General features: G+C 38.3%; 1 long non-coding RNA gene across 2 annotated transcripts in view; it reads left to right on the top strand.

Moving 5' to 3' along the window:
- Window positions 1-27,384, top strand: part of LOC148223046 (uncharacterized) — a 133,454-nt gene that overhangs the window by 69,458 nt on the left and 36,612 nt on the right. Inside the window, exon 1 of one of the 2 annotated variants that reach the window (XR_015805031.1) lies at window positions 12,025-12,157. The exons of the other annotated variant lie outside the window; for it this stretch is intronic. This is a non-coding gene — a long non-coding RNA (uncharacterized LOC148223046). Of the gene's footprint in view, window positions 1-12,024; window positions 12,158-27,384 lie in introns of those variants that run through there. 2 annotated transcript variants of the gene reach the window in all.

The raw sequence follows: 27,384 nt of genomic DNA, 5'->3' as shown, positions 1-27,384 counted from the left end.
CCCATACATATGTGAGGCATCAAAAGATATATGGCTACAGGGAGGGGATGTTGTCACCAGCAGCACTGGGAGAGTGTTACTTTCCAGCATTTAAATGCCCTTAGAATCATGCTTCATCATGGTGTTAAAGGAGTAATGTAGTCCTGGCTCATGCTGGCAAACATCAAAAGAGTAATCCCAAATCCTGTCACAATGCAGTGAATAATCATGATGGGTTGTGTAGGCTGCTGGGTATGCTAGCAAGACAAGCAGGGAAGCTTCAGCATCTGGCTCTGCATCACAGCTGCCAAAGCCCTGCCTGGGTCTGTCCTGCAGAGCTGCCAGCTCAAACTGAGGCTTTTATGGGAGAGCCACCCTTTGGAAGCCCTGCATTGTTTTACTGTGTCTGCCACATCGGTAGAGGAAATAAAGCAACTGCCTGGAGGCAGAACTGCTGGGGAAGGAACAGCAGGGAGATGTGTGTGTCTGTGAGAGGCCCAAGAAGGTAGAAAACCAGAAGAAAACAGAGGAGGCAGTGAGCTTTGGTGCTTGTCTCTGCCCTGGGGAGCAGGTGGCAGAGTGGGAGCTGGGAGAGCCTACTTGTAGGGTCCTGCAAGTAAGAACCTGCTTGCAAGATGCCAGTCAGGACTAATGACAAATGCTGGGGCATTTCAGGGATCCTGCTCTGATGATGATGCAGAGGAATTCAGGCTGGCACTGGAGCAGAGTTTCTCCATGATTAACTCAACACCTCGTGCTGCTCCCTGGGAGCAGGATGATGCAGTGTGATGGGCATGTGCTGTACTGTGCTCTTGCCTCATTCCAAGGACTTTCATAGTCCTAGGGCCAGTCAAAATAGCAGCCTGTCTGCTCCTAATCAGATCTAATATTTAATTTCAGTTCTCTAAAGTAGACATGAAAAAAATACAGAAATTGTCATTACAGTTTATACATAAAATCACACCAGCTGCTTATCTGTAGCTACACCGGCTGTTTTCAGGTGCTGTGAAAGAGAATAAGCAGCTCTGCAGATGACAAATAGCCTAATGAAGTCAGGGAAAGCTGCGTAATTAAGCAAGGTTGATGTAAAACCACAGCTATTTTGGAATTCTAGCTTTAACAAGGCCAAGATTTTACCTCAGGTCTTCATGTAATAGTTTACCTCCAAAGATTTTTTTTTCGTTAGCCCTGAAGGATGAAGGCTTATAGCCTTAATTTTATTTATCCCTTCTTACGTAACCATGAATGCTCTCATTAGCCATATAAATGTCTAATACTCTTTCAAATGCTGGTAAACCCAGCCACTCTTAGTAGCCCAAGGGCAAAATAATTCTTTTCACCAGTAGTGAAGATTTATAAAGTTTGAGCCCTGTAATATTTTTCTCTTAGGTGGGCCAGGAATATGCTTAATTTATTTTCTTATAGTTAGAAAACAATTATTAAAGAATTTTAAAAGTTTAGCTATTGGAAAACACCTGCATTTTATTCTATGGCTCTTTTTCACTTGAGAAATGGTTGCAAATATTCATTGGGATCAGCTTATGTGGAGGTTTCAGGCACACCTTTCAAGTTTCCTTCATTTTGAAGAATATCACACATATTTCTGTGGGGCTGATTTACTTCCCTTCCACGAAGATCCAATCTCCCTCACTTTGACTGCTGAAGACTGTTTCCACTGTAAACTTATAAATATGGTAGCATGATTTTCACACTAGAAGAAATTACTTTCTGTTTCTCCATGGCTCTTATTTTTCGGTGTTTCATTTGGAGTTTTCATTGCATGTGTTTTCTCACATTTAGCCTCTGTAGGTTTTTGTGTGTGATTTATGATGTAGTCAACATATTTTGACCACACTCCAGCTGATCAAGAAGAAGCTATTTTAAAGAGAAAAGATGACTGTGCACAGAAAAAAAAATATTCTCAAAAAAAATTAAAATAAAATTGATGGTAACACTATTAGCTTTGTTCAAACAATGCTGTCTGAGGGGGTCTTGGTAAACAACTCTGTCACTGAATGGTTGTGTGATAAAAGGTAAATTACTTCCCTACAAATATTGTTTTTCCTAATCCCTCTCATGCCTTCCTTGTCAGCACTTATATCTCCAGAGGCAAGATGGGTTATTGTAGTGCCTGCAGTGAGGCTCGGGATGCAGGAGGCAGCTGAGCTGGTCACAGCTCACTCAAATGAAGGAGTGAGATCCCTCTCCCTCCTTCCTTGGCTCTGGCACTCATCTGTTTGCATGGGGAGCCAATTTGCCTCTCTAACCCAACTAAGGGCTTTGCTTTTTGCCAAGGTAATTTTCTGCTCTCTTGTGAAATGCAATTGAAGCACCGTGAGATCAGACCTGTGCCACAGCTGTCTCAAGGTAAAGCATTGGCAGTGCATGGCATGGAATTAAGGGAAAAGCAAGAAGAGGGCTGGATGGTGAGTTTCTGGTTTGGTCTGAAAACTGCTGAAATCTGTGCAATGATGAGAGTTATTGCATTTCTCTACCTCAGTACAAACTTCCATTGTGATCTTGGATGAGTAATGTTGTGCCCTTCTGCCCCAGATCTGTGTTACTACAACCGGGTGAGCACAGACAGGCTTCAAGATCAATGGTGTGGCTGCAAGCTCTTTGTTGAGAGTCAGAAGAATTCAGAGCACTGATTGTTACTATATCGACATAAACCAACATTTTCAAAAATACTTGCTTATAAGTAGATATCTAAGTTTCCAAGTATTCAATCATCATCACCTCTCTATTTCTCACTAACTTTGTTATGTTTTATCAGTGATAGATAACTCTGAATTTAGGTTGTTACTATATGTGGGTCAGATTGTATAGATTTGGAAGCGTTGCATCAGGCTGGCAGGTTTGACAAACCAGGCCACTGTTTTGACAGAGATGTCTTTTTATCTTCCTTTCTGGGCTGCAATTCAATGCTTGTCACAGAGATGTTCCTTTAGCAGCCTCAGAAAGAGGCTGAAAGCTGTCAAAAAAGGAAACTACAGTACCATGGCTTTGTGCTACTAATGTGGCTGAGGAGGGGACAAGGCACCCTGGCAGCAAGTGTTTGTGTCCCTGCTAGCATGGATGAGCTCTTGGCTGTGTCCCCTCTCCTTTCTGTAAAGTACAGCTGGCCACAGGTGAGATGCTGTGTTTTGGCAGATGACAGTCACACAGAGGGGTGTACAGACATGCAGTTTGCTGCTAACCAATATACAAACTTCCTAGTTGCTGCCATCTTCTGAAGATGCTCGCCCTCTGAATTTTCCAGTGAGCAGTAGGAGATTTCCTCTTCCCAGTATGCAAAGCAGCAGCTCCTCTGTGACCAAAACTTGTGTGGTGTTTTAGAGCAGCCAATAGTGCAGAAGCTTGCTGATTAAAGACACTTTTGAAAACAAGCAGCTGTTTTGATGCAGGTTTCAGAGCCACTGCATGCCCTGGGAACACATCCCTCACCGATTTTGGCTGAAATACCATCGTCCATGGCTGCCCCTTGCTGGCTCACCAGTCCCACCACGCTCCCTGTCTCACTTCAGGAGAATCACCTGTCCTAGCAGAACCCATTGAGCCTTTCAGAAACGCAGCTGAGTGTGTCCAAAGTGGATTCAGGGATTCTTATGCTGCCCCAGTGGCTGGCAGGGCTGTGGGGATGCGGCCCCAGGCAGAAAACACAGACATTTGCCTGTGGGCTCACACTTGTGGTCAGTGCAGTCCATATAAAATGAGTTTTATCTCCAGAACACAAAGCCTGAGAGCTGGGGCCTGGCTCTTTAGCCCATCCCATGGGCAACCTGTTTCTTGCATGCTCATTGAGCTGTGTCTGGTTTAGTGTTTTAAGCTTGGAGAGAAAAGGCTCATTAATTCGGACACAAAAGTCTCAGCCCAGTGCTGACATTTCACTGAGGGTTCTCTGGGACCTTTTTCCTCTATTAAAGACTGCTGTGTCCTAGAGATGATTTCTCCATTAAATAGATGGGTGTTACTATTATTTTCTCCTGGGTATGTATTCCAGATCACAAAGACATACCACAGCTGTATTGACCATTAAGGCTCCTCTGAGTTTTCCTCCATTAACCATAACAAAAGTTAACTAACTATTTATAAAGTGCAGCCTCTAAACACACTTTTAGTTTCACACTTTTTTTCACACACTACTTGTTCTGTAGTGAACAAGATGGGGAGAAAGGATTATTTAAAAATAGCTTTGAGGTAACACATTACTGAAATAATTTCAAACAATCTGAAGGAGTCATTTGAAATGACAGCTCTTATTACTTCCTCTGTTAGTAGATTAGGGGATAAAATGCAAGTGATTGAAATGAAGCAAGAAATATTTTTCCAGGTGTTTGTAGATGATACATTAAATAATTTAGTAGCTGGGAACAGTGTGTCATGCAGTCATTCAGTGGAAAGAAGAAAATTGAGGGTATAAAATTCCCCCAGCTACTGTTCTGATCTTACTGATGTTTACATCAGCAAAGAGATGGAATAGCAGTGACAAATCTGGCCAGCATAGTAGCTGTTTCATTCCAGTATGCATTTTCTATTTGAAAATATACAACTGAGAGGCCCCCAGGGCTCTCTCTAATATCTTCCTGTTGCTCTAATTTTTCCTTCTTTCATAATTACAAGTTCTTCCAAATTATTAGCTACATGTGCACTCTGATTTTATGTTCTTCCCTTCCTAGAGGCCTTGTCTTTTCCTAAGTATGGGGTATGTATTTTGTACTCATTAACATATAGTTTTGCCTTTGATCTCAGCTAGTATCTCCACTATAAATTGTTTCTATACTGGGCTATAACATCTTTTTAAGACATTCAACTATGAGCATATAAGAGTGAGGTATCAGCTAGCAGAGATTTTCATTTGCATTACTTTCATCAGGAAATAAGATAATAATGCCACTGCAGTTTCAGTGCAGATCCCATTCTGGCACAGATAAAATAGCTTATGGCTATAGAGATTCATATTGATTCAAAACAGTTTGGTTAATGAAGATAATAGACACCATTGTTCATTTTAAATAGGAGAGAGTGGCGATGATGAGACAGACTACAAGTGGGTAAATAACTTTCATATATTTGTGCAAATTGCTAACCCACTTGTAGCTTGACTCACTATGCAGTTCATTTAATTTCATCATCTTTCTCAAAAAAATTCTACAAATGGAATAGACTCTTCTGAAACATGAACATCAGTTGCTATTGTTGGTCAGAGGGGTCATCTGAGTCTGAATCTGCAGATGGTTTGTGAACACTGTTATGGAAGGTTTTATTCATTGGACTATTTTCATTTTTATCTCAGTAAACAAAATTAGTTTTTTCGTTAAGGATGTCAAAATTAGATTTTCACCTCAGCTCTTTTTCAGAGAATCTAAACTACTGACGAATTGGGGCATTGGACTCTGGAAAGAAACTTCTGTGAGATGATGAGAAACTGAAAATTTCTGGTTTCATATCCTGCGATTGCCTGCTGTAATTGGACAGTTTATCAAGAGAAGTTGTGTTAGATCCTTTTGTGGGGGTTTCCAAGACAGTCTCATTTGAAGTGGCAGGCTGGACTCAAAGGTTACTTTCTAGCAATATTTCCATAGCTTTGTGATTTAAGGCATTTGGGATTACCTAAAAATCAACTGTCAGTTCTTCAGAATTTGAAGCTTGTTCTTTTCCTCTCTGAATGTTACCTACTGTGATGTAATGTTGGGAACTCCTCAAAAGAGAGAATCTGGATTTCACTCATTTTCACTGTTTTTCTCTTTAAAGCTTGTCTGATTGCATAAATGTCATGTTCTTACATGATGGATCTACAGACAAAGGAACATTTACTCAAGAGGTTACAAAGGCCAGGAGTGAGACAGGTTTTAGGAGACAACCAGATGCCTGTAGGGATTTTGAGCCTTTGATAGTTTACAAGGAACAGAAAAAAATACTGGATTAATCTAAGTTTCTCTGTATCACTGCAAATGTTTGAAAATTGTGATCCACAGTTCATAAGGAAGGAGTTAAAATAATGGTTTGATTTTCCTTTTCTTTATTGCTTGTATTAATTCTGAGTTTCTAAAGTTCATTTCCTGTTCCCTCCCACTTCCCACCCCTTCAGCTTTTCGGTACTTTTAGAAATGTCATTCCACTACTTAAATGAGGCAGCTTTATCTTTTTTAAAAAATTATTTTATTTTATCCTTTTTTTTTCTTCCTCTGGTATGGATTGTTTGCTGTGAAACAAATAGTATAGTTATTGTTTTGGTAGTCAACATTGTATTTTATAAATTCACCTTATTACAGGTCTACTGATTTAAATATTTTGCATATGGGTGTGTATAGAAGTATGACTGAGTGAATGGAGAAATTATACTCCATTCATCTTGTCTGTTCCATCAATGCTGAGTGCTTTTTATTTTTATATTAGTCCAGTGCTTGGAACAAACAGCAGCCCCAGTTTCCCTCTCCTTACAGTACTGTAAACTGAAACAAGACCATAGATTGCACAAATAATTGTTTTCTCATCTCTAGAGCACTTGGCTTTTGACCTCAGCATTGACAAAAATTCCTGAAGCCCTGCTGCTGCTGGGTTTCTTTGTGCTCTAATTGCTGTCCTGGCACAGAATTTACATTAAGTACTTTGAAATTCTTGGAAGAAACTCTTTCATTTTAGAAAGCAGCTGAAATAAGATCAACCTTGGTGTTTGTGACTTCATAAGAAACATGTTGTTTTCTTTAAATGTAAGGAATTGGCCTGACATTTTCATAAGCACCACTGTGATTACGAGGCAGAAGTTTCCAAATATCAGACTTGAATTATACTCAGTTCCAAGCAGCTATTGCATTCTCTCCTCTGAACTGTGTTTTCTTAAACACACATTCAGGTCTCAGAGCAGTTTGGATTCCTATTCTAGTAACAGTGAGAAGAGAGTAAGAAGAGAATTTAGATAACCTTCACCCAAAAGACCTTTCTAAACCAGCTGCATAAAGAAAATATGATAATGTGCGAAAAAAGAATCCTGAGGCTCATCTTGCTCTGGTTGCATGCAGATCAGCTTTACATCTGTCCTTGTATCTCTATGTATATTTAAATTACTTGTCTCTTCTTTGACAAAATCTTGTTGTGGATCCCACTGGAAATCTGAGGTCCCAGCTTGCATGTCTACTTTGTTGGTAAGTCAGAGGCTCATAATTTTAGGCAAGGATGTTGTTCTCCCCTGCTGTAGGGCAATATTTTGGAAAAAAGCAGCACACTTCTGAGTTTATAAAGGGAGCAGAAAAGCTTTTGTTTCCCTTAAAGTTATACAAGTCTCTTTGCAGACAAACTGTGCCCGTGTGCCTGAGTTTGCCGTTTCCATTTCCTTTCATGCCTGCTACAAAAACTTTTAAAGTCAAGTTTTGACATATATTGGTAGCGGTGGCAAATCGAAAAGCACTTGAAACACACAAAGTGGTCTGAGGCCTTTGCTTTGCAGCAGAGTCTCTGAAGTTACTTCTGAGTGGTCAAAGGTATCTCAGTACATGAAAACCTCAAGCTGCCAAAGTACCTGTGAGCTGACGGAGTCTGCTTCTGATCTACACTTCAGGTTGCCCTCTTGATCTGCCCCTGCCTCTGATTCTATCTGTGTTACTTTTGATGCTTATTTTTCCTATAGATCAATAGTTTTGGAGTGTGGGTGGGTGTCTGGCAGACTACTTCAGGCAGATCCTTACTGCTCCTTGATAAAAAAAGAGAGGCCAAGCTGAAACGTGGCAGGAGATGAGGACAGCAGTGAGAATAAGGCTGAGATAGCCCTCTTTTTCTCATTCACTCTAACACAGGCTAGATATTGCTGGTGTCTGTGTTAGAGGAGATTTGATAAAGCTACTGTATTGTCCTTCCTTAAAAAGTTGTAATTATTTCCTATCTAACAATTTTGTTATTTGATGCTTAATTAAAATACTTGGAACTTGCAATTTTCTTCTTAGTCTATGCATTCCTCTCTTCCTCCTTCTGGGAAGGATAATTTAAACAGAAATTTTGTTAAAGCAGATTTGAAGGGATGATAGAAGGGTTTTACAACCCTTAATCAATCAGGAACAGTTTCCCATGGAATTCTTTTCTCGAATAAATAGATGCTGGTTTGCAAGCCCAGTTTTGAAGCAGTGGGATTCTTTAGAACTTCTCTGCTCATTAAAAAGCCAAACTTGCATTGGTGAAAAAACAGCTCTGTCTAGCTTCTTTCTGGGAAGAAAGGTAATGATTGAGGAAAGTCAGGCAAAAACATAACTCAAATATTCCTTCTGTAATTCTCTCACTTATGAACTACTAGTATTTTAAATGAGGGTGATAATTTCTGTGGTGTGGATAAACCACAGAATAGAGCTTTTCATCATTACAGAAATGTAACCACTTCTGAGGTGAGAGATTTGATCCCAGACAATGGATGAGAAAAGCTGTTCCCATCCTAGTGAATGCTGGCATATCATCCTTGTCATTTCAAACACTTCTTGTAGTCTTCCTCCCAGCTCATCTTGTGCTTCCCCACAACACAAAGGAAAATAGCATTTCCTTTATTCCCTGGAGCAGGGGCTATGTGTGCATTCTGTTATCAAAGGTCACACACAGTAACCTCGTCTCTCTGATGGACAGACTCAATATTTCTTTGCATAAAAAAGGCACAGTAAACATATTTTATATCAAAGGCACCATTGCCTGGTTCTGCAACAGAAATAACATGGTATTGTAGGAGCTCAGATCCTTATTGATTATAGCTCTTCAAGGACTGCAAGCAAACACTTGACGAACATTTGTTACTTTGTATGAAACTGACAAAATGTTCCCATAAATATTTGTGCTTTATGGTTTGAAAGAAAATCTATATTACCACAGGTCATATTATTCTGGGATGTATTTGCTTAGTGTTTCTAAAAGAAATGCATGACAAACACAGATGCTCTTGTGCCCATGTAAGCTGACTTTGAACTGGACTTTTTCCAAAGGTCAAAACCTCATTGCTGACCTGAGCTTGCTAAAAGCTGCAGGGGTAACAGCAATTATGACTTACCTTGTGCAAGCACAATTGATATTGACCCAAAATCTGCATGTTTGGAGATCTGTTAAAAGCTTTATATATAAGCTATTGTAATTGCTAAGAAGAAACATACGAAAATAAGAATGCTAACAAAACCTGTGAGCTACTGCAGAATAATCTTGCATGTGGTACAATTATATTAGTGTAAAATATACTCAAAAGAATAATTTATATCTAAAGAATGAAAACATGAAGTGAATGGACATTATTTAGTCTTTTCTGTTTGAAACATTTTCAGTTCCCAGAAGAGGGAGAGGGCTGAAAATGTTGGTTATCTTGAAATCTACATTTTCTCATTATTGCTTTCTCACAAATTTCCTCACTCTTTCAATATTATGTCTCAATATTTCATATCATAGGTAATAAACTGTTATCTATCATGATAAATGCTATCCTTTGAATGCCAACTCTTATATTACTAAGCTGTTGCCATAAGTAATACTCACTGTTTGTGTGAACCACTTCTGGCTTTCCCAGTAGTGAGCAGTGTATTGCACTGGCACTTCAGAAACTGGATTTCTGTTTCCAGTTCTGGCACTGAAGTATGAGACCTTATACTTTCCTCTGTGCCTTCTGTCTCTTTAGATTTGTGATGTTTTATACCTCAAGTATTATGGCTTAATTCATACTTTAATATGTCTATTCAATGTGCCTTGATTTCAGGTATTTACTTTAGAGGATCTCACTAAAGAAATGCATGATAAACGACTATAAAACCAAAAAATGTCACACCCAACATTATCCATTTTAATGTCCTTGAGAGAACATATTTTTTCTGGTTTTGCTGCCTGGGACGTAGCTTCACTCTTTCATTCCTGTTATGTTGGAAGGAATATCAAAGTTGCACCCAAAATGTAAGAACAGGAGGTAAAAGAATGTGTAAGAGAGGTGATGAAGAAAGGGCCAATTCATTAATGTTTTAAAAATTACATCTGACTCTCTAGATGTCTGTGTGATAAGTTTATGCCTTGTGATTTCATGCCAGTCTTTTCCTTCTCCTCAATTTACAAACTTTGATGTGTTACTTTAGAAGCAAAAATGTGCAAATGATTTCATTATGGGGTTTTTAATTTCCCTGGCAGCTGTGCTCCAGTCATACTGAGACATTCAGATGGATTCCTGCCTCTTTCCTGCACAGGATCTCTTTGGGGTAATAGCTATAGGAACATACAGGAACCTTGTACAGTACCTGCAGTCAAAGCATTTTCTTCCTTTCCTGCTTGTTGGTGAATCCTCAGCCTCATCCAGATTATTTTTTTCCCAGACAGTTTTCAGACAGATTGGTGTCCTAATCAGGTTCCTATCTCACCACACTGAGTGAGACCTGGGTGACCAGGGGCAATATTGCCAATACCTTTGACCAGAAAACCTCTCTCTCAGTGGCAATCTGACAGAAATATCACAAGACTGTGTCTCTTTCCTTCCTGCCTTCACAAAATCTGTATGTTTTCCTTCTTTAGTATGCAGTGCAACACTGATCTGCCACATTACTGCAGCTCTTACAATCATTCTTGTCATAATCAGACATGCTATAAAATAATTAAATTAATTAGAGTAGCCTTGCAGTAATAAGACTTGTTGTGCAATTACCACTGGAATTACATAAAACAGTTTCACGTTTTGTTTTGTTTTGCTTTTTTAGAAGTTTTATGTTTTTTATGTAATCTATGCCAGGTTTGCCTTCTGCTTCTTGTAGAAACACAGAGCACTTAGGCACTCTCCCCTGTCAGAGCTGGTCCTCCTTGTATAAGGCCAGAAACGCAGGCAGGTGGAGATGGCAAATTCCTTCTAGGACTCAGCTCTGTTACATTTAAACTGTCAGTATCATATTGTTACTTGTTAAAATCTATTTTTGGGGGGTTTAAACTGCAGCTTGTTGAAAGGCTTCTGCAAAATAGCTTGAAACTGGCCTGTCTCCTGCCTTAGCCACTGGTGTGACAAGAACATTTCCTGAAGTTGTTGTGTGATCCTCTTTAAAATGCAACATTATTCACAATCTTTGGGGATAAACTTGAACAGTGGTATAGATGAATGAACCATTTCTGCAACAAGTGATCCAAAACCATGAGATGATAAAAAAATTCTTAGTTTGCATGCTGACTGTGCAATAGATTTATCCTTAGAGTCACAGTGCTTGCATGACTGTGAATTACTCTTGGGACTCACCACTCCAGTTATGAAGCTGTGCAGGGAAGGTAAGGGGTTTATTTTTTCAGTGATGTTGTGAAGCTGGAGAACAATTATTGCAAAAAATACTGTGTGGAAAAGTTCAGTAATAAAGCAAGGAGCTTTCTGTCATAGTTACATGGTTCTATTGAGGAAGGATTGTTATCATTTTGAAAACCATCAGTATGACTTTCAGCTCGTATCTTGTTAGTTAGCAGGTGCAATATTGTGTTGGCTGGATGAGATCCTGAACTAATAGCTCTTTTTCACCTCTGTTTTGCAGTGTAATTTGTTCTTAGCTCTTACCTAAGATGTTAGTCTCCTGTACTGTTTTGGTATTATTAAGAAATTATTATTCTAAGCACAGAAGTAACTTTCACTGACAGGAAGAGCATTTCCAGGGGTTGCTATAGCAAATATAATGTTGAAATCCCCTTAGCAGCAGTGAGATGGAACTCTGTTAATATGCAGAATATGCTCCCTAGTTCAGAAATCATGCATTATTTTGCTTGATTCTATTAATGCTCCAACATATTTATTTCAGCTGCATGAGTACAATTGGTCAGATATGGAAGAAAACCTTTTTCCCTGTTAAGTTGCATTATGTTTAAATTATGTGGGAAAATAGGTAGTGGCATTTTAGGCAGGGAGCATTGCATGGGTTCATAGGGAGCAACAGAAGCTTGGCTGTGTACTTGTGTCCATCACAGATTTTTGCTTCCATTTCCTGAAGTGAATGGGAAAACCTCAGTTTTTACTGTTCTGCCTCTCTGATAGTGTTGGTTATCTGGAAGTTTGGGGGAATTGTGACCTGTGTTAACTTAGAACCAGTACTGAGCTGGGTTTTGCCACATCTGTGATTCTGTGGAGTGTAAAATGTTTCTCTGCTTTTCCAAGTGCTGATTCCTAGCAAAAATCCTGAAGAAGTAACACAGCAAGCCAGAGCTGATGCAGCCGTATTTGCAGGTAGGGGATGAGCCAGTGTTCCAGCAAGGCAAGTGCATTTCCTTGTCTCTGTGTTGCATGAAGATGTGTTGTAGGGTCTGTATTGGGATTTTTGGGTTGAGTGCATTCTGGACCTTGTTGAACTGGCAAGGCACTAAATAATTAAAAGAATTCTGCATTCTGAAAAACAAAAATAAAAAAGGAACTGTGCTTGCATGAAAACTTAACAATTTTTAGCAATTAAAAGCCAGTGAGTGAAGGCAGTAAAGATTTATCAAAAATAAGTCAACTTTATCCTCTGATAAAGTTTAGGTAGCTGAATTTTCTGAAGTCTAATTCTCTGCAATTCTGTAAAGGATGTGTGACAGTGACACAAAGATAGTTACTAAAACTGGAGGAGACAAATCAGTCATGGCTGAAAGAAAAATAACAACGGGGTCGTCTGGAAAGGAAACTGATGGACTGAAGGGTGATTACCATTAAATTCCTCAAGCACAGGCCTTGCTTAATGTTCCCATTAATAAACTTGTCACAAAGTATAGAAGCATTTGAAATAAATTTGTTGATCTCACAAAGCTGAATTTTAGTACGCAGAAAGATTGAAATACCACACCAGAGCAATTGGATGACAGAAATAGCAAAAAAATAGCTGAAAATTAATGCAGCAAAGAACAGGGTCAAGCACATTAATGAGCAGAACTTTTGCTACTTGTTCAGGTGGCTCCAAATGGAGATGAGAGCTGGAGAGAAAATCAGGGTGGTTTCCTTAAAGACATTTGATTGGGAGCCACCAGTGTGTCAGAATGGGGGCAAAGAGGGCTGAGAGGACAAATCAGACTAAGGGGGATTTTACTGTGCTCTGACAAAATCAAGTCTGAGAAGAGATATGAGTATCCCCTGCTGGAGATAAACCCAAGTGAGTAATTTCAGGCACAGAGAGACTGGAACAGTTGACCATAAATGGATGAGGAAGAAAATGACAGAATTGCAGCCACTAGAAGTGATATGAGCCAGTCTCCCACTAGAAACTGTGGGTCTAAGAAAAGTGATCATTAGGCACCCAGTTTATAAAATACATAAATGCAGCTAAGCAATTAGACTTCGTATCCTTTATCTTGTATTTGTACGCAAGTTCTTTATCTAGTAAAATTAAAGCCATCCAAAACCAAAGCAAACAGAAATCTTTGTTGGGTCAGCCTGTGCACTTAATAAGTTCCCTTTTACAAATTAACCAAATGGAGTTAAAGATCTTACAACTCCTTCAAGGTTGTAAGATGGAGCATGGTTTATGTTATTATTTATTAATTGTGGGGTTTTTTTTCCTCTTCTTCATTGTATTATTATATAGTCAGCACACGTTTTCTGCAAGCAGCTGTGGCACTAAACTTTACAGCACATCCTTCTGTCACATCTGCCAGTGTAATTTAGAAAATTTCAGTGCAGTTTTGTGAACCAAGGTCCTGGCTTTCAGGTCCTGATGAATTATCTGTCAGAAGTAATTTTTTCCACTCTACATTTTTGTAAATGGCCAATAAGAAAGACATAAAAAAAGTCAGAATCGTGTCAGGAATACATTTCTTGTTCTATCACTAAGGAAGACTTTTAGGACTCCAAGTGTAATGATATCCCCCTGTAAAGCTTCAATTTTGCTGCTGATGTTGTTGAAAGAAGTATGAGGCCATGAGGGGCTACCATGGATACCTGTTACCATGGGTCAAGCCTTCAGCCAGTGTTAATCAGCTTTATTTTCTAGATGTCAGGGAACCTATAGTGATTTATACCCCTGATCTCCAGTATGAGACTGCCTTGATTTTTGTGTTCCCAGGGTCACATCATCACTATCAACTTTCCTAGAAGACTACTTCTAATTTATAAATACAGTCCATGCTTACTCAGCTTCTTAATTGAATTAGATATTTATCAGAAGTCATACAAGGTATTTACAAGCCATATTCTGTCTCTGAACACATTTACATAATGTCACTGCTTGTATGATTTCCTCGTCATTTTAAACCATGTTTGCAGTGAGTGGCTGATGAAAAACTCATTGAAGTCAATGAACATAAATGAGTTTTACTTCAGTATTTCACATGCTTGATACAGAAATAAGTATATTACCTTGGCCTCACTCTTCACTGCTGATGCTTTTCTTGGTTTCTATTTATTTTCCTTAGTTTCCTCTTCTACTTTATTCTCTAAATTTGGTAGGATTTGCTCAGGGGTAACTGTCCAGAGACAGGTCAGCAATTTCCAAATACTATTTAGCATGTGAGATGCTTTCCCTTGCCTTTTTTATTGCACTTAGAAAGAGGTAACTTTCATGAGTTGTTTTGCATTTCATATGGCAATAAATTAACACCAACTGCCCTCTCCCTGGGGCCTGCAGTGTATGCACCATTTCTCACTGCTGTAAGCAACTCCAACATTGCACTCTCATGGTTGCAGTGGAATTATTCAACTTTTAAGATTTATTTCTGAATGAGGCCTTCTGCACTGACAAACCACTGACAAACCATCTTGAACTGATTTGCACTCTCTGGGAAAAAAAAAATCTCTAAATTACTACCTATTTGCTCTTTAAAGTATCCCTTGTTTTGCTGATATTTCCATAAGGCTTCAGAGCTATTGATTTGCTCCTTGCTATGGCCACAGATAATTTGTTAATCTCTGGCCAGTTTGTATCTGTGAGGGACTGGGTCAGTTGGCCACCAACACATTTTGTGCTGTGCTCAGGAAGAGCTCCTGCACTGCTCTCGTATAATCATACTGGCTGAGTTTTGTACTGGTCTCAGAGGTGATGAAACTTAGAATTTTGTTTAGAGCTCATGTTTAAAATGAAAATTTCAAAGCACTTCCATAAAAATATGCATCCCTAATCTGTAGGCATTTGTCCAGAGAAGTGCAGTCATCCTCCTGGAGAATAGTTGGTGCTCAGATCTCCAGCCCTGCCCTGGTCATTTCTTTACTCACTTTCAAAGCTTTCAAGAGCCTCTTTTCTCGTGCTGCCGTGACTAATTTCCAAATGAACTCGTTTATTCACAGTACAGCAAGTGATAAGCACTTTATGGAGAGTAGCAAAACCTGCTTCATTCCTTTACCTTGTTTCTTAACCTCAATGCCATGAGGCAGTGTCTTCTCTGACAGGCAGGAGGAGGCAGCTGTGATCAGCTGACAAATGAAAATCCCTCTGACACCAACAGCAGGCAAGAAAAAATGCTCAGATAGACCAGAGATGACAATTCAAGTAGGTAAGAGTTTGAGTGAATCTCTGACAAAACATGGTTGTGCTATCACAAGGAATTTTTTGACCTTCAGTCTTCTATTCTCTTTCTGGAGATGGGAGAATGGTAGGTCTAGAGTCAAACCAAAACAACACGGGAAAAAAAGTAGTACAGTATAAAAAAGCGTTCATCTTTGTTTGAAGCAAATCCATAAAAGGTGTTCCTGCTAAATCAGAAGGTGAATCGTGTTGTTCAGTTAAGCTACTAAACTATCAGACTAAGAATCATAAAGTTCCTTTTCGTTCTGCATTGACCCTTCTTGGTTTGCTTTGGGATGCTCTCTGTTTTCTCTTAGTCTTGTCTAAGTCAGCACCTTGCTGCAATCTGTCTTCAAGGTGTCAAAGCATGGATCAGAGTGGTTCATTTTCCCTCTGTATGCTGTGCAATTGAAGGCCTGTCCATGGAAGAAAGGAGTTTGTTACATCCAATCTGACTCAGCACAGCTACAGTGGATTAAATATTATATGGAATAATTTTATTCTCCTCTTGATGGCTGTTGAGCAAATAGTTGAACCAGATAGGAAATTTGCATAAAGGGATTTCCTAGTTATTTATTAACAAAATTACCTTATTCTTCGAATTGCCTGCTGTACCTTGGTTTTAAAGCACCACAGTCAGGACAAAAGGGCTGTAAGTACTGCCTTGTACATATCTCAGGGGAAGGACACCTGGGAAAAGAATAGGATCTCAGTGATGATCAAAATGAAAAGACTTCAGGAACCAGTTTTGTTACCAAAGGGTGATTCACAGTTTTGCTGTCCTCAAGAGCCTGGTAACGCTATTTCTTCATAAAATCATTTCAAATATTTCACTTTAGATCATGTTTAAGGCACACTTCAGTATTCCTTTCTACAATAAGTACTAAATCTTTAGAAGCTTAGTGAATGTTTCCCAGTTAATACATTTTCTTGAGGGACTCTTTAATCCTCACTTATCAAGTTTTTATGCTCTGTCCAAAGGTGCACAAGTACATAAATCCTATGAAAAATCCACTAATAAATGGTCATATGTTTCTTAATCTCCTCCTGTATTCCTTTCCATTAAGTGCTCTGAGCATGTGTCTATCAGAGCTATTTACTGTTCTTGGGTTCAGGTATTTCTTGTATTTTATCCCTTCACTCCTGTGCATTTCTCTAGCTGCCAGAAGAGCAATTCTTTGGGAGTGCAATCTGTTCCCCATCAGCTCTCAGTTAGGGATCAGCTGATTTTTCTTTAGAGAAATAATTGTATAGGCTCTGCTTCTTTCACTTCAGCTTTTTAATTGTGGGGTCTAAGATACCTGGACAAAATTTTCCATCAAGGCTACAACTACATCTGTCCCCATTCCCAGCATCCTCAGTTTCCCTTTCCCTATCTAGGCTTCTTTCCTGAGAGAGCACGAGTATGGGACTGCTCCACTGCAGAGCTGTCCTCTGTGCTCCTACCATGGTAACTGCTTCTCACTGCCAAATATCCAAATATACTAGCTTGCAGATATTTTCTGACCTCCACAACAACTTCTCTTTTATAATATTAATACATATAATATTAATAATCATTAATATTTAAATAATGCAGTGAAACATAATTTATTATTATTTCTGCCCTTTCTCCTTTTTTTCCCAGCCATCTTAATAGCCTTCTGGAACTCATCAGAGCATCACTGAAGGTTATTTAAGAAAAGGTATTTTAATTTGGAGTAAATGCATACTGTTTTATCTGCATACAGTGCAATAGATGCTCTTTTTGCTCTATTTGGTATTTATGAGGAGTGGCATTGTGAAGGCAAGTGCTTTAAAAAGTTCAGTGAGTTTCGACAGCTTCAGCAAAAGCAGTGATTTTAAATACAGAAAAAGCACCTAATAAATGAGACATTAATAAGCTCAGTCTCTTTGGGTTATTTGGAAGGAAAATAAGACATGAGTTTAACAATCCCTAAAACAACCTATATGGAGAGAAGATGTGATAGAAAGGGGTAAAGGGGTAATAATTTAGTAGCAGGAATTTGAAGACACAATCTAGAAATAGAGTGCAAATGGTTGCTAGGACAACTTATAAGTTGGTAAGGTTTTCATCACATTAGGGCCTTGAAGAAGGACAAGAGGTCCTTTTAAAACGTCAGAGCAGCCAGAAATAATGGGCTTCCCTTGGAAGCATATTTAAGTCAATTTATGCTGATAATCCTTTCTATCACTGTCCTTGCTCCATTCCTCGTGTCCTTTTCCCCTGCTCTTTTTTCTTTCTTGAAAATAGGAATATTTAGCCAAAACTTTGTAAATTAGACTTAATGTTAGAAAGGGAATTTTGAGCTGCTGTACTCATCTCCATGTGTAGCAAGACAAAAGCATGAAATGGCTTTGTGATGTGTCCTCATTTTTGTGCTACCTCATGAGGACCAGCTTCCCCTCACGGTACAATATATGGTGATGACAGCACTATACTGTATCCTCACTACCCACTGGAGTTGTTGAACATGCTTAAGCAAGCAATTATGATCCTTAAAACACCCATAAGAATTGAATTTTTTTCTATGAACTGATGAGTCTGAAGTTACTGTAATAATAAATTCTTCAATTCAGGAAATGCCGTTTTTCTATTTTTCTAGAAACAGTAAGCACCTCCCAAATGTCCTACAGTTCCAATCCAACAACATTCATTTCAGCCTTCCCATAATAAGTCTTCAAAGGCAATAGAATTCTCCCAGGACTAAAAATCTTGCATAGAAACATATTGCATATTGAAAATACCAATAATGAACAATATTAAAAAAACCCAAAAAACTCTCCAAGAAACTCTGCAAGTAAGTAAGCAAGCATCAATGCCTTCCTCAAGAAGAATAAAATCTTTCACAATGTTTTGTACTTTGCATTAGAATGAGTATTCTCAGTAATAATGAATGACTTTGTGTATCACATAATAATATTAGCTGAGTGCAGCCATGTCCAGAAATAGAGCCATGTCACTGAGACACAACAGGAATTACAGCAAACTTCAAGGGAAGCAAGTCCAGAGAATCAGGAACCTGAAGGACCTGAAAACCATTCTCAAGCTACTTGCCATTTATAACACAGAACTTTTAACACATAGAAAGATAAAAATTGTCACAATATCATATAACAAACCTAAATCCAAAATTTTTCAGGGTAGATTTTTAAATTACTTTCTAGGGTCTTCATCAGTACATCTACAAAGATTTTTATTTACATTATTTTTGCTTATTTGACAGCACTTGATGTGATAACAATTCAAAGAACATTTAATAATCCAGGTAATTTCCTCTTGGTCAGGTACTAGTCTTAAAAGAATACCTTTAAAAAATAGAACTGAGCTAGTAATCTTAATCGCATCCTGAGCTAGACTGAAATTAGTTCTGTTGTCTTCAATTTCCTTTTGCTAGAAAGAGAAAAAGTCTCTGTATTTTTGCCAAGTTACTATCCATTTATTTATAAGCAGTGGACAACAGCCAGCTGGTAACTGTTAAAATTTCTGCAGCAGCTAAACAGAGATGCATTATTTCACATCAGGTAACTGAAATTGTAACAAGTTGAATTTATATTGATACATCTCAATTGAAATTATCATTCATGATACCCTTTGACTTTTGCTCTGGCAGCTGGAGAGTGTAAGGTCTTCAGCCCTAAGGCTGAAGGCAGCTGGTGTGGTTCCACATAGCAGTGTCATTTAAATCACTAAATCCATCTGTGGCTTAATTTCGGAACAGATCGTGAGTCACAGTCAGAAGACTTGTAAGTTCATTAGTTTGCATGGCTGTGGTAATTGCTGTCCTGTAATGCTGTTTCATGTTTCATCTATAACATGGAAGTCATAATGACTTGATCCTCTCTTTCCTTATTTTTTTAAAGCTTTGCTTGAGTCAAGATCTTTGAATTATTACAGCTGTTAATATAAAGATCTTTACTCCTCAGCTGGGGCTAAAGCTATGCAAATTATATTATAATTGATAACAATCTTCACCATGTTTGATCATAGCTTTTGAATTATACTTAAAAGGGAACTGATTTTGGTGAAGAAAGCAAAAATCAATAGTTTAAGAAGAACATTCTTCACTGAGGTAAATATAGTCATTGACTGTAGTGGATTTTGACTTTGCACATTTGATTTTTTCCACATTTTCTCTTAATTCAAATTACCCTTTCAGCACTTGAATCTCAATCAGCAAATCTCTCTGATTTAATTCAAATAGCCTCAGATGTTCAGAGTATGTGAACAAGGTTGTTTTTAACTTTTTTGTACTGAACAGCCAGTGACTTGGAAGGCATTTATTACCTTGCTGTATAAATTGCTCATATAAGGCTTGCAGGGCAAGGCAAACACACGTTGAGCAGTGCTGTTCTACTGTACATGACAAAGGTAATGCTAAAGCAATATCCTACAGAAGTGTCTGGGCTTTTCCACTACTACATGGAAGATGTGGAAGAGCTTCCAGGCACATCAGTTCTGTCAGGCATTAGCTTGTTAGTATTTTTTTGTTCCTGTGGAACTGAGGAGCTGAATCTAGGAAAGGTGAAGCTGTGACAACATTTCTGTGCTCTCCTTTTCCTCCCTTCTTTAAGCAAAAACCAAATTTTGTACTGACTGCAGACTTCTTAGTGTGCATTTCTCATTCTACCTGCTCTGCTGCATGACACCTGAAAGTAAAGAATAAACAAACCACAAGCACTGGTTTTACTCTGTACTCAACCTCAAGGGTTTCTTGTTTTTCCACAAGATCTAATGATGGCTTTGTTGCTTCAACAAAAAAGACTGGGACCCAGGGGACCCAGAACTCTCCACTCAAAGATTTGGAATGAGGACAGGTCTGAAAACTCTGAATATTTACCTGAATTTTTGCCAAATGCTGTAGTTTGGGGATCTTCCGTGAAACAAAACAAAGCTCAGTGATGTTTCTAGCAACCTATTGGTTTCTTCCCAATCCTTTGCAGGTGAAAAGAATGTTTTCCTACTGAATCCCCTCCTCATTTTGTTATATGCCATTCCCTAGAGCAGAGTGCAACTTTAGGGACTTCAGAATTTTGCTAACACCTCTCACAAATGAACCTCACCAGAAAACTCTGCTCTAAGTGAAAAAAACAATTCTGTGAAGGATTATGAATGTTGTTTTTCTCCTGTTCAGAATTAATCCTGAATTCAGCTGGATATACATCAAGTTTTGAAAGATAAATATTTCATTTTAGATGCCTTGAAACTGAATAATGTTTTATGCTTCTTAATATATTGTTTATAAGCACAGAGAAATGGAGAAAAATAGAGCAACAAATTTGTGATTGAGGCTGTTTAGATTAATTCCCTTTTCTCTCCATCTAAACAAACATTTTGGCTAAATCGTTTCTTTTACCCGAAGTGTTGCTTTTAATTTTTGATTAAGCTGTGTTTTCCTCTAGAAAATAGTTAAAATGTTCCAAATTAGTTATTTGTTGTTATGCTGTGGACTTGGATTTAAAATATATGGTTTAGATCCTCACTTCTCATAACCTCAAACCTAAATCATGTACCTGAGATGGTTAAATTCAAGCCTTTAACTTAATATAAACTCTCAAGTGACGAGACTATATTTCCTTAATGCATTCGTTGTTCAGAGTAACACAGAGAACATGAACATGATGTACCTTGAATTAATACCTGTGGTATAACTTTGCCATTACTGTCATCCAGCTACTATTTCTGTATAAGTGGCTTCTGTTCACAAATTCTCCAGTCGTCTGTGTTAGAAAAAAGTCTGTGGGCAGGAAATTTAGCAAAATCATTCACAACATCCATATTAATATCCAGGTATAATAAACCAGGTTGTTTATTATTATGTTTATTATTATGTTTATATGTCAGTCAAACTAGGATATATCACAAATGAAAATGAGAGGTGATTTTGTCTTGTGGCTGATTAATCCTTTTTGGTCAATTTCAAAAAAGGAATTTTTAGAATTTTTTCTAAATCTTTTCTTAATCCATCCTTTCCCCCCCCCCCTTCTTCTTTTTATTATGCAAAATAATTTCTTTTGGAAGACATTTTTTTCTTGGCACCCCTTTTTTTTCCTATATTTGAATAAGATTACTCACTAAAACTTCAGGCTCTTGCTTTTTCCCTCATCCTCACAATACAGAGAAAATTCTATCACACAATAAGTATCTAAAGAGAACAGATTCATGACACAAGCCATTATGATGACTTCACAGGAATGAACAAGGGGAATAGATTTAAATGTAACTTCATTTGTTGGTTTGTGAAGACAAAAATGCAGGTACACCTGTGTCTTGGTGCAGGACTATCATCCTGAAGCATTCAGCTGAATGCTAAGTGGCAAAGGAAAGTTATTTTTAATGTCTGTCTGAGGCATTTGGTTGAGTTGTAATTATCTACCTGCACGGTTTTCCAGGGAGGAGCAGGGCACTGCTGGCTATAGTGGAAACATTTGCTTTTTGGGAGGGTATCTACTTACATTAAAATCTCGTCTTTCACTGCTGCATGCAGCAATCAATGAGAGTGAATATTACTGACTGATTATGAGTCTCGTGATGCACTCTCTTGCTTAACCAGCAATTATTGTATTAAAATATACAACAGAACAAATTCCTTTCATGCTCTAATCTTTACCCTCCTTAATCTCAGCTGTCAATAACAGACTGCACTCTGAATTACCAAACCTGAGAATGAAGTGCTGTGTCTTTTGGAGCTGGAATGTACCGTGCCTGTGACATTTGCTTCCCCATAACTTTAGATTGTCTGCAGTGGAAAGTTGAATGTGTGGGTCTGGAATTGCTCTTCATTCCCATCTCCTTGGTGCAATGCAAACAGACATTGAAGAAGCAGGTTTTTTACATTTAATGATTTCTTCTTGCATTCACCTGACAAACAAAGCCCAAAACAACAGAAAAAAGATAATGTCCAAATCCAAACCAATCTGAATCTGGCTATTTTCTTTATCAAGTCCAATCAAATCCAAACCAATCCGAATCTGGCTATTTTTTATTTTTTTCTTTTTGGTATTATTTTTTTCATAAGAAGCTAATTAATTCTTTTCCTGGTCCCTGAACTTGTGCTAAGCATTGACTTGGTTTTAATTAATGAAGAGTTCAATGCCAGCTAACCCCAGCTGTTCATTCCAGAAGCCACCTATGCCCTCCAGTTCATTAGGGATGTTAGTTACTCAGTCTGGTGGTATGGGGTGACTGAAAAACCACGGGTCTGCTGATCTATAGAGCAATCACAGAGCTGTTCTCCCTGGGAGACTGGGGGTGATAGGGGAAGAGTGAGCACAGTCCATGTCTTAGAATGACTAGGATGTTCTAAATCCGAGCAATTTTAATTACTGCATAAGTCATGGAATAAATGATCGTGGAAGCAATGCATAAGAATGTGAAGATAAGGAAGACACTATGGAGATGAATAAAAGTTCCCTGAATTTGTGAGAAACAAGGCATGTCAGGCCAGTCTTACTGGGGCTTTGGGCCCTGTGTTTTAACAGGACAAAGCCAGCATCCCAAAAGGGATCCTGTGTATAGGGCACCAGCTCTGCTGTGAGAGGGAGTAGGATGGAGGTGAGGCTTGCTGAGTGCAGACATGTCTGAGACATGAGAGGGTAAAAAGTTGATATGTGGGGATAGAAAAACTGGGAAATGCTGTGGGGAGACCTGCAACAGGAACGAGGATGCTGGGAAATGGGAAGCCTGGAGCTTTCCCTTGTGATAGGGATCTTCTGTGGTAGTAGAAGGAGGTTCAGAAGTGTGAGATATGCTGGGTTCCAAAAGGCTGTGCCCTCCAGTCCTGTAACAGGACTCTGGTTTGGGACTGCTGCTTCCTTTGCTGTATTTCTGCTTTGCTGAGCCTTACCAGGGTGACAGAGCTTTAGAGTAAGAGAGCCTCAAGCACTCTTATTGTATAAACTTTCTAGGGTAGCCAAGGGAGACAGTGCCCTTTTTCAACTTTTCATGATGGAGCTCTTACCCATGTTAAAGATAATGAAAAATTCTTGAATTATGTTTCCTCTGGAATATGGCTTCCTCAAACAGAAGCAAATAACCATTTGCTTTTTGGAATAACTTCCTTCCTCATGTAATACTGTGTTTTTAATGCTAGAAGTTATAGAAAACATTAAGAAAAAATTCATAAGGTCTGTTGGCTAGAAATTACCATTTCACAGTAGTCCCTCAGAGCTGCTATTGAAGACATAAACCCAAAGCTGATGTCTATGCAGAAGTCAGCATGAAAGCACAGGACTTCACAAGGGGCTGCCCACTGCAAGAGACAAGTCACTAGAAGTGGTCATAGATGCTGCAGCAACCAGGAGGAAGAAATTTGTCTTTGATCTTTCCCTTAACAGTCTTCTAAGCCCTCTGGGAATGTTCATCCCAGCAAAGCTAAGGTCAGTGTGCAAAACTGAGCTGAGAGAATTACATTGGACAGGCTCTGTCTGCAGTGTCTGACACAGTTTCAGGTGCTGCAGACTTTCTGAAGAGCCTTAGAGAGTCTTTATTAACTGCTCCCAGCCTGGCTTTTGCAAAACATAAGAATAAGAATATAATCTTATTTTTAATGATTCCCCTGATCAGCCATTCCAAGAAGATGGGATTTACATAAATTTCTAGTTTCTTCTACTCCATGATGCCACTTTCACTTATTCTGCTCCTTTTTATCTATTAGACAACAGGTAGAAGGTAATACTGCTCCAATTCCAAAACAAGTGATTTTTTGTTTATAACAGAAAAGCAAACCAATAAATTACTGCAAGAAAATTATTTCCCAAAGAATGCAGAGCTAATGCCATAAAACCTAATTATACTGAAAATATCTGTAGTGAATTAGAGTTCTGTTGGGTTCTGAGTTTGTCTGCATATGCTTTGTTATCATGTTAGATGATATTCCATGGGACATACAACAAATGTTGTATTTCTTAAAGGTGTATGACACATGGCAGAAATTTCTGAAATTACAGACATATTTTGGACAAATATATTCATTCACTTTTTAACACGTTTGTGATTTTTCCTGTAGTCCTATGATGGACATAAAAGTCCTCTGCCTTCTTGGAGGAATGCTGCCACATGCAGATGCTTTAGACAGCAGCTGAAAATCTCCTTTCTGAGAAGAATCTGTGAATCTGATGGGCATAATGCAAATAGTCATCCATCTGTTGTCAAATATAGTTAAGAGAAGTTTACTATCCCAAAAAATTGTTTTAATATAATTTTTCCAGGTAGTCCATCTAGATTAGAACTGCAATCCCTGTAATGCACAATGATTCCTTATGTCATTGTTTAAAATCTGTGTCAGAAATCCCCAAACAAACCATAAATATGAAACACAAAATTAGTGATGAAAAATAATCCAATGAGGTAGAAAAATCTGACCTAACTTCCATATTGGGTGCTAGTGCTTTTTTGTAACTGGCCAGTATGTTCTATCTGTCAATGCAAGTTTTGTGAGTTAAATATCCTTAAGACAAGAATCCACCTTCCTTTTCCCTTTTCTGTATCTTGCTCTTTTTGCTTGCTTTCTTTAAGCACTTTCATTTTAGATCCTGAGCCTGACATTAGTTTCTCCCAGAATTTTTTCCCTACTTTTTCATCTTTCTATAGCAATGCAGCCTGTCCTTTAGTCACAAGGACAAAGTTAAGAATGGAAGGCACCAGGATTTAGAGTTTAGGCTTTAATAAAAATTAAAATAAACAGCTTTTCCTTCTACCTTAAGATACTTACTGACACTATGAACACAGTTTATTGGCTACAGGAACTGAGAAAATTCTATTAAGCCAGAAAAATGGATTCTGAGCTTTTACCTTTGTTGTCTAAAATCTGGTTTCCTCTGAATTCCCCACTTTTAAAAGATTGTGGAGAAGTTGGTTGCTCTGTGTTGATAAAACGAGGAAGTTAAATAAAGTTCCCGAGTGTAATTGTGCTCAAGTGCCCTGTCAATGCACACAAACTGTTACAGTTTCTTTACAGCAATTTACCTAATCTTGCCATGAAAATGTTGTTGTTGTAAATGACCTTTCAGTCAAGACCAAGAGGGAAAGGAAACTACTCTCTCCAGAGATGGGAACTGGAGGCTTATGTGTGCTGTTTTTGAAAATAGATTTGTACACAGACTATGGCAGCTTTCCTCTGCCTCATCTCCAACATAATTCACCTTGTCAGAGGAGTCAAGAGACTTCAGTGTTCTATAAAATATCAAGGGTTAGGACAACAGGTAAATAATGAATAACAGAGAAATCTCCTTGCTTTACTTCCACTTCTCTTTAAGATGCAATGGATCAGAAGATGAGTACCCTGTGTAATGCTCAGGAATTCTCTGAGGTAGTTGTTAAATCTTAAGCTACTTATCAGACGTCTTGTGTTGGTGCTCGAGAGCCTTGCTGACCATGACTAATTTGTCCTCAAGTTCCATTGAAATGTCTTGGGCTCCTTGAAAGGGTTCTGCCTAATAATGCATTACAAACACAATCCCATCTGTTTTAGCTCAGTGTATCTTTGGTCTTGTTATAGCTATGAAATAATATGTTCCTGGAGTGATACTGCACAAGCAGTTTATTTGAAGATCATGTGGGTTTGACACAAACAGCAAATTATTACATCTTTATAATTCTAGTTCTGTCCTTGATGACCTCAGGAAGGTATTAAAAATATTATTTTCAACAATAACAAATAAGAATCTTAATATACTTAGTCTACCTTTTTTTTTTTTGTTTACAGGACTTTTACCAGTAGTTTGAATTAGTAAAAAAAAATACAGTTTAAAACATGGCTGTATATATTCACAGATAGATAGCTAAGAATCATTATTACTAGATTTTAATAACTTCATCATATTTTAATTGTCAACAGCTACCTGAAAATATCTTAATATATTGCAACTCCAAGGTTTTATTGTCTTTTATTATCTTATCACAATTTTAGATACAAAAAAGACCCCAAACAAACAAACAAAAAAATAAAGTCAAACCTCAAACTCGCATTTCCCACAACAATGAGCTCAACAGAAAGAATGACACAAGCACATCCTCTTCTTCCCACATCTTTTCCTTATGAGACCTCACTGATGAAGCTCAGCTGGGTCACTATGACTGTCACACAGCATCATGAGAAATATAAATACACACGATCAATTCTTGGCATACTGCAGCCCTGCAGTAGTCACACCAGAGACTGGCTGAGCATATGGCTGTAAACCTCACTTTCCTATCAGCAGGATGTTCCATATGTTCATCAAAATCTTGCAAAGCAGCAGAGCTGGATTTCTTATCTTGTTTTCTTCAAACATTTCAGTAATGTCAGTAAGTCAAGACTGTTCTGTACTCCCCAGGCCCTGGTACGAAGCTGCCCTTGGCTGGCCATCACCAGCCTCATCCATTTTTTTTCTGTCTTCTTGGTATGTCTTAACAGCTAACACAAATAAATTTTATGATTTTGGTGCCAATTTACCTTAAGCAAGTCTGAGCTATGCTTTACCCTTATGGCCCTTGCCTTAACAGGGACAAAGATTTCATGTCACTGTATATCTGCAGATTCAGACTCAAATTCTTACAATTAATTATTACAAAGGCTCTAGGCCTAAAGAAGATTTGATAAGGTATGTCACTGTATTTTATTTTTTAATTTTAGTATTCAATCACCGTATAAAAGCCAGGGTAGGGGAGAGCATACTATCTTTAACTAGTATCTGGTGATGTCTGAGAGGCAAGGCTGTGACTCTCACCTTTGAGTTACTTCTGTTGTAGATATTGTGGCAAACCTTTCAGACAGACATTCTTTTGTGAAGATCATGAGTAAACGTTTCTGCTTTTGGCCTTGTGAATTTGAAGCAAGATTGTACTAGGAAGTCCTTCAGAGTGCTGTGGTATTGACAGTGTATGTTTTAAGTAGTACACACAAAAAGGTGAAAGTTTTTAACAACTTCCCCAGTGTGGCTGTGCTGAATGTTAAAACAGAAAAGAAACAGTTGTGCACAATTCACTGAAACAGACAACTTTTCCTTA

The sequence above is a fragment of the Sturnus vulgaris genome, chromosome 8, assembly GCF_052056855.1.
Source record: "Sturnus vulgaris isolate bStuVul1 chromosome 8, bStuVul1.hap1, whole genome shotgun sequence".
Lineage (NCBI taxonomy): Eukaryota > Metazoa > Chordata > Aves > Passeriformes > Sturnidae > Sturnus > Sturnus vulgaris.
Note: the sequence above shows the minus strand (reverse complement) of the source record. Positions and strands in the feature narration are given on the sequence as shown.